We start from the raw sequence: 8,689 nt of genomic DNA on the forward strand, positions 1-8,689 counted from the left end.
GAGTGTGGTAAACGAGCTAGTAGAGAAGCTAGTCACGCTATTTCATATTAGCCCCAAACTATTAATAAAACCGTCAGTCTAATTAGATGGTATGAAGAGATATATAGACACAAAGGCAAGCAACAGTATACTGACTTACACAGACATACATGGTCGCAGGCCCATGCGCACACACTGCATCACTGTTCTTCCTCATACAGAATCCTGTACAAACTGCCACTCAAAGCGATAATACAGATACTTTAGGGAGAGTGAAAGGAAAATAGAGAGAAAGTCGGAGGGTTGAAAGGAGGAATTGAGGGGAAGAGATGAAGAATAAAGAATCTCCAGGCTTTTCTCCAGGTGAAAGTTGTTGATGTTGATGTATGTGCACATAGCCAGCCTGAGCGCACATTTGTAGACATGGAAGGAGGGGAGAGCGGCCTCACACAACAGCTTACCCCACCAGCATGACTGTAAATATACAAAATGCCTTTCTGTCTACTAAGACCAAGAGATGCACCCTTAAAAGGTTCAAAGCAGTTAGATGATGTTAGTTGGTTTCGCTCTCCAAAACAAAGATGGCTTAATTTGGTAGTATGAAGTTTCTTTTTCTCTTCTAATGGAAACAGGAGATACTTAGCTTTTCTGAGCTTTAATGTGTGTATTGATCACTGATTGCTGCTGGATTGCTGACATCCTATTGGCTCAGCGATTTGAACTGTGGAGTGCAGTGTCAAATCCATGTGCACTTATGCAGAAATGCAGTTCAGCGCAGTTGATTCTTGTGTGTGCTTTTTCTCAAATCCAGTCTGTGATCTGAACAGGCACAGCTTTCACCCAAAGCAAGGCCTCAGAGAGCTGCCCTTACATCTGGGTTATCATTATGACAAACTGAGGAACTTTTCCTCGACAGTGAAAGGGAGGCTTTTCTAGGAAATGTTCCAGTTTGTATTGTAACCTCAGCTTTTACTCTTTCATTCTTTAATTCTTCGGAAGCCGCCACACAAAATGTTTCTTTACTTGAATGAAATCTTATCTGGATTCTCCTCAAGTCAGCAATTTTAAACCCTCTTTAAATGTAATAGATCAGGACTTGCATGTTGTTGACATCACACAAATATGAAGTATATATTATTAATCTTCAAAGGCAAGGTGTTTCTGTCTATGAACATATTGATAAGTTTGTCTTGGCCCCTTGCAAAAGAAGATCTATTACTGTTCATGCAAAATGTTCAAATATAGATGTATGCATCAAGTATAGTTTTATTCCCTCTCATTTAAGCATGGAAAAGAAAAAAATGAATAAACATGAAGATCTATGTAGAGCATTGATATGCACAAAAATACGTACTTGCCAACACACACTCATACACACAATGTTGATGATAACTGAAAAAGGCAAGCACAGACAGAGATAAATACAAAGACAATTCACCGACCACACAGGCGTGTTCTGTTGTATATTAAGCAAACTCAATCACAGAGTCACACAAACCATGAAATGAACATTTCTAATATCAATTATGATCATAAAGCCTCGTTCTGTATAATATTTTAACCAAATCCCCCCTGAACAATAACATTCACACAAACAAGATAGCAATGTTCAGTTCTCTAATAGACCGACTGCTGCTGCTGCTCGAGCATATAATACACAGTAGTAAGTGAACATGCTTAATATTTTCTCAGGCAAAAGGCTTAACAAATGAAAGCCATGAAAGATGAATGAGGCAGTCAGCGCTTTATTCATATTTGATAGTCAGGCTTAAGATGCATTACCCAACACACAACAGACCACAAGCTGGTAGTTCCTAAAATAATGAGTTTGAAGGAGCATCTGTGGTGGCAGAGGTGCGTGTGTGTGCGTGCATGAGTGTGTGTTAGAGAGTATGTTACACCGGACAGTGACTTAGAAATGGTGAGTTAATGTGTGACAGGCAGACAGCTGTTGTTTCTTCAGCCTCTGCTTTGCCTGTGCTTCATCAAAAGAGAAGAAAGACGTTCCATATTAAAGACATTGACTCATACCTAGATGTTTTATTCACCCACTCACGCACACACATACTGAACTGTGTGTGTAGTATTGCTTGTACTCTCTGCCACCACATTAAACAACAAATGAGCTGTTCAACTCTCAAAGAATAAACATTACCATACAAATACTTCATTGAAGTACTTAAACACATTAGAATTTCACAAAAAAAAAAAATCTGTAACCTCTTACTTTCCAAACATTGAGTCGACAGAAATGGTTGAAGAAAATAACCAATTTGTAAATTTCAGCATATTTATCAGTATATCAAATCTTGTATTTATTTTCAATGTCAGATAGGTTGAAGTGTAATGTTGTCTCAAATACAATATAAGGTTTATTTAGTTTTGCATAGTTTACACTGTCTCTCAGGGCTTGTATTAATTCACTTCGACTAAGTATTAACTCGTACTAGACTATTTTCAAGCAAGTATCAGAACTTCTATGTATGTTATGTATGTGTTTTGCCATTCTATACACTAACTTTTGAGTTCAAGTTTTTCATTCTGGGTTTGTGTAGCCTCAGGTGCCCATTAAGTGCCCACCTCCTCTCAGTCTGCCAGACAGCCAGGACTCAGATCAGCTGATGTGGCTGGATCGATAAGCAGGCAGGCCGACTCTCTTCATTAGGAGTCCCCGGGGCCAGGCCACCTGCCACTCACTCACCCGCTTCTCTCTGGCAGCCGCTTCATAGTCCCATAGCCAGCCTCTGGCTCTGCAAACAGCTCTACGGATTTAGTTTTTCCGTGACTTTCCTTGCGACTCTTGAGTGTTTGCTCTGTGAAAGTGTGTTGATGAACAATGAAAACAACATACTTTATCTGCAACAGACTGAGCTGAGCCTATCAGGACTAATACTATATGGCATCCAGAGGAGGGTTATGATGAGGCGCTCTGCAAGCGTCCTAACTGGGTTGGCTATAGTCATGCTGTTCAAACTAAGAAATTAAAAGGAGTGAAGAAGTAATGTTGAAGGTAGAAATCAAGGACATTCATTGGGAAAACATTCAAAGATGGAGAGCATGATCCTATCACAGCAAACAGAAAAAAAAGTGTGTCCACATTTCTCTTATTTTGATTTGCTGTAACAATACAACTTTAAAAAAGAGAAATATTACAATTTTCATAGAAAAAAAAGTTCAATTCATAGTATTCAAGTTGCAAATGTGCAGGATGTCTGGAAAGCAAATTTCTTTTAGTTTTATTATGTAAATTACTGGAATAAATTAATCCAGAGTCTGTAAATTGTTTTGTCTGTTTAACTTCAACTTTGATTTTATTGTTTGAACATCAAAAAATAAAATGAAAAATTGAGCAAATTGATTTATGTCGTATATTTAAGAATTCTAAATACTGAGGGCTAATCATCATTTCTGCAGTTAATCACAGAGCACCTGTTCTGTCGAAAGTTACCTTGCCAACCAATCTGGCACATTGAGCTTCCCCCCTTTCAACACTACACAAAGGCCTTATAGCTGAGGTACATGAGCCGGATGAAAGCCGAGGACCTGGTCCTGCGAGCTGCCACTCCTCCACATGTCTGCAGGCTCAGAACCAGCATCAAGCGTGGTCCTACATGCAATGTTTCCACACCGCTACCCACTGAGCATTGCTCACCTGTCACTTTTGGGTAAAATTATGAAAAGCAGTGAGTATTTATACAGAACAGTGTGAGCTCTTGGCAGATTGGATTTAAAGGGTGAAAAGAAGGCTGCCATGTGGATTTTTTGTGCATCTAGCAGATGTTCTTATCCAAGAAAGCTTATGTTCTGTGTTCTTTTCATATGTCAAAGCACTAAACGAGTGCAAGGACTTCAAACGCCAGTAAGCTTGAAGTTGCAACATACTCTAAAGCCTGTAAAAATAATATTTCCACCGCAGTAAACACAGCGTTAATGTGAGCAATATGGACCAATCTACCGAAATGGTTCAATGTGAGGTTGGAAATAATTTAAATTATTTTCAGATTTATTCCCAAAAAATTATAATAATATATGTCCTGTTTGTGAGTGTCTCTTTGTATTACCTGGCTGCTTTGTTTGCAGTCTAATAAATACAAGTAAATTAACCTTAACATACATTTTCTAAAGCTATAGCAACGCCTATTGTGAATTTGTTAATAAAACAATAAAAACAATAGTACATACAGTAGGTCCTATATATGTATTTGCTATAACAGGAATTCCAAGGCCAACAACAGAAACTGGCTGATTAAACTTTAACTTTAAACCAATGCTCTAGTTAACTGGTGTTTGCTAGCTTTTAGCCTAGAATAATAATAATTCTCTAAGCAGTGATTATTTGTAGCCATAAAATGACAGCCATAAAATCTGTTCAGCATACAAAAACCTAGTGAGGCATATACAATACACAAGCACCTGCCTTGTGGACCCCAGTGGATTGTGGTATCACACACCACAAAAGGTCCCATGTGCATGGGGGGTTGAATCATTCCACTGGGATCGTCACAGCAAGGGGCACCTGAGGTTAGCAACTACAAGCAATTAGCACATTATCTGACAGCATGCATCTTCTGCTTCTTGTCTCTCTGCTGAGAGATTTCCGGAGCCCTGCAATGTTGAGCCTTATCGATTGGAAGGCAGGAAAGGTCAGGGACTTGGCTCACTGTCAAATACCCCCACAGCCCATCGTCACCCAGAATCTCTGCTGCCCAACCAGGTTGGCACCAGAAGAGGCTGCGTCTGTAGCAATGGAAACTCCTGCTGCTTGTGCAGGAAGCTTACAGTAACATTTCAGTCATTACCATGGTTTATTGATTGTTAATGATCCAGTGAAGGGCCCTGAAGGTGAATTTACTTTTATATGTTAACACCATAATCTCTTGGTTAAAAATACACTAAGACTTGAGCTTGAAGAAAAATAGTCTTAGTTTTATTGGAAATACCCTTGATGAAACAGGATGTGAACAGGAGCAAACTATTACTGTAATAACGCAAAACTTCAGGAATTTTTTTGTCCTGAGGGTTTGTGTAACCAAATTGAGAGATGAATATGTTTTATCAACACTGGATAAGGCATCAGCTCAATGATTTAAATGATTAATATCTTGAGTATGCTGCATCAATCTAAGTTAAATTTCCATTGCCGGAGTAGTTGGTTGTCTGTCTGACCAAGCATATCATCATCATCACATAGGTAATGAATTATGCAGAGGCAGGATGGGGTTTTTTTCCCTCCGACTTGGCGACTGCTAAAGAACTCTAAGTGCTGCTCTCTTAAAAGAACATTAGCCAGTCCTCAGATGCTCAAGCTTGAAGCTTGACTGCTTCCTGCTACTTTTTTTCTCTGCAGTTTCTTATCCTCTGCACCAAAAGATAAAATTAATACACTACACTAATTAATTCACTGGCATCTTTTTTTTTTTAAATCTCGGATAAGCTAAGAATATGGTGCTGGAATGGAAAAAGGACAATGGACTTATTAGACAAGTGTGTCAGGTTGCATTTGCCATAACCATCCATGCCTGTGTATATATTGTTAATTTGACTATCACAATTAACTCACACAGCTGACACTGCTTCTGCAAAGCGCTAAGGCGTTTAATTCACACATGACTACACCCAAACAGCAAGGGATCTGTTCATTTGACCTGCATCACCGCCCCCTTAAAGTGAAAAAGCCCCTCAGAGAAGGCAAGATTCAATTTAATCGCACACTGTAAAAAGCAATGTCAATGTCTTTAGCACTTCAAATCAGGAGCACGACGAGGTGTAGGACATATTTCATCTCATGGGAGAGATGAGAAAACAGCATCAGGCAGATCTCACTCAGCTGAAAACAAAACATGCAACAAATCTTCTCGCAGACTGTGCAGATACAATTTCTCCAGTTTATCAGATTTTTTTTTTGGGGGGGGGGGGGGGGGGTAAGTGGCAAGACATCTACAGCACTCTGATCTGTCTGAAGAATGAATGATCCATGTTTATGTGACTCAAATTAGTTTGGTTTACTCACAAATTGTGAGTAGTTGATACAGCAGGACCATAATAAGTTAATGGGATTGCTAAGTAAAAATGTAGATTATTAAGTTATTTCTTATTGAAACCATAATGTAGTTACAAGAAGCATCACAGGCGTGTAGCTTGATTTCTTGGAGAAAGCCCAGCTAGCTGTTATCCTCTATTTTGAGTCTTCATGCTAAACTAAGCTAACCATCTTCTGGTTGTACCTTCAAAATAAAAGGTGGTATTCATCCTTTAAACTTAGTCTCTTGTTAAATAATTACACATTTTCAAAAATGTTTAACTTTTCCTTTGGCACATGGACTGAATGTCAAAGCTCCAGGATGGGATAGTTATTTCTTCTGTTGGTCATATGTACGTTTTGCACTTCCTTGTTTACATTAATACTTACCCTGTGTCTTCTTTCAGATCTGTTGCTTCCTGTCCTCCCTTCTGTGCCAGTTCATATTGTTCCTTTGTGATGTTTGTTCCAGCTCTTTAGTGAATTATCTTGACCAGTTTCTGAATTTTGACCTGTCTTAGCCTGCCATTTTTGGATACCGCTCCCTTTTTCTGAATAAATGGATTTCATATCTGCTCCAACTGTGTTTTAAGAGTCATGCATGTGGGTCCTTGTCCTATGGTTTAATGTGACACTGAACGTAATGGTCTGGCAGCCTTTAGAGAGCTAATGGTTCCAGTAAGACTGGGAATACTATGCAGCACTTGGACATAAACTCCTTTTAATTCACTCTACATCATTTCTAAACTTTACTGATATTTTTCCAATTTCCCTATTCGCAGCCTGAAACTTTGGAACAGCTCAGGGCCACGATGTAGACCCGAATCTCAAATCTGTTTTGCAAAGGATTATTAATATCTCCCAACCTGAGGTACACTTGACTGATCTGAACCAAGGCTGATCGAATGGCTTCAAAACATAGTGAGGATAAACAAATCCAGCATATCTCATTTGTCCAAAGGAAATGCATACATAGTATTTCCCTGGGGTATTGGTGTGGGCTGGGCAGGGGGGGGGCAGTCCATTTAGCAAGCAATGAAGAAATCTGATGAAGTGAAGTGAATGGGAAAGAGGGGTAGAATGCTTAATCGCCTGTGGAAGCATTTTATCTGGTAGGAACACATTAAAGAGGAATTCTGTCAATAGGCTATGCTGGGGGAGGCTGTGAGAAATCGCAGTCTGGCGTGGTGTGAATCAATGTGACTCTCGTGTTCTCTTCAGCAAACCAAAGTACAGGAGTTCTGCCAAATCTGACTTCAGTTTCCACAGGTTTTCAACACTCCAAATGAAAAGGAAAGCAACAACAAGTATGGAGGACCTGCATGAAGGAAATATCTGAATCCGACAAAGACATAAAAGAAAAAAAAAATGTGCACAAACTGTAAAACCATAGCACAAATGATTGTGTCTTTTCCTATTTATATCCCGTATTATGTAATCGACATTAGGAATAAAACATTTTGTATATCCGGGCTCTGTCATGTGTATTCATTGTGGGAGAGGAAGGGGTATATATATATATATATATACATATATATACTCGTGAATGTAATGATTAAAGAAAGTTTCTGACAAACTATATATGCAGTAATGTTAATAGCTAAGGTGAGAAAGAGTTAATAACCAAGCTAACATCTTTGTGATGGTCATTGGTCATCCAAGGAATGGCTACAGCTACCATGGCAACATGTTAGAAAATGACATAGGTTTAATAATTAAACTTGAGGTATTTTTTGATGTTATAGCAGCATGCTACCATTCACCATTTTTAGTTAAGGTATTTTAGTTTTCAAGGTACTTCAGGGCAGATATTAACCTAATAATGGCACTTTGGTTTGTGCTATATATATATATATATATATATATATATATATATATAAACACCAGCAGTATTCCTCTGTCTGCAGTGGAATCAGGATCATCTGAGTAACATGTCTGAGCAAGTGACAAGTGACTCATTGTTGACTGGTACGCTGAGGTCAACCTAAGCAATAGTCAACGTCAGCTACACACTGACAGCTGAAGTGGGCCTAGTTGAAAAAAGCATCATAATCATAATCAAAGGACAATAAATCCAATCAGTTTTCCAACAAGCCAGACCAACTACGTGAATTGAGATGTTTTTAATATAGAAATAACACATCCATTAAATGAATCTATAACACTGCTCAGAGTTTAGCTGCTTTGGGAATTTCAGTTATGATTATTTTAATGACTGACTTCAGGGAAGCATTGCTGCTTTCTTATTTGCATGATGCACCTCCTCCAATGCCAGGCTGTTGCGCTGCATGTGAAAAGCGATGCTAACTATCTAGGCCTCACATGTTTACTGCACCGTCTGGAGTCCCTCCTGAAAGGGAAAAGTGTGTCATCTAATGTATGCAGCCAACAGCTACTGCTCCTGAGCTGTTCTGGGTATTGGGGATTACATAAACTGAACAGACATGCAGTGTGGAAATGGCCACACTGCGTGTGTGTGTGTGTGTGTGTGTGTGTGTGTGTGTGTGTGTGTGTGTGTGCGTGTGTGTGTGTGTGTGTGTGTGTTCCTCTTCTCACTCCCTGACAACTGAAGCCTGAGCAACTCCAAAGACTTGCACCATGGGGAGTCTTGTTTTGCATTATCATTAAAGACACATATGGGCTGATGGAGACTGAAGTGCTGCATGTATACCACAGCAAACACTATGGCCT

The sequence above is a fragment of the Symphodus melops genome, assembly GCF_947650265.1.
Source record: "Symphodus melops genome assembly, chromosome: 18".
NCBI lineage: Eukaryota > Metazoa > Chordata > Actinopteri > Labriformes > Labridae > Symphodus > Symphodus melops.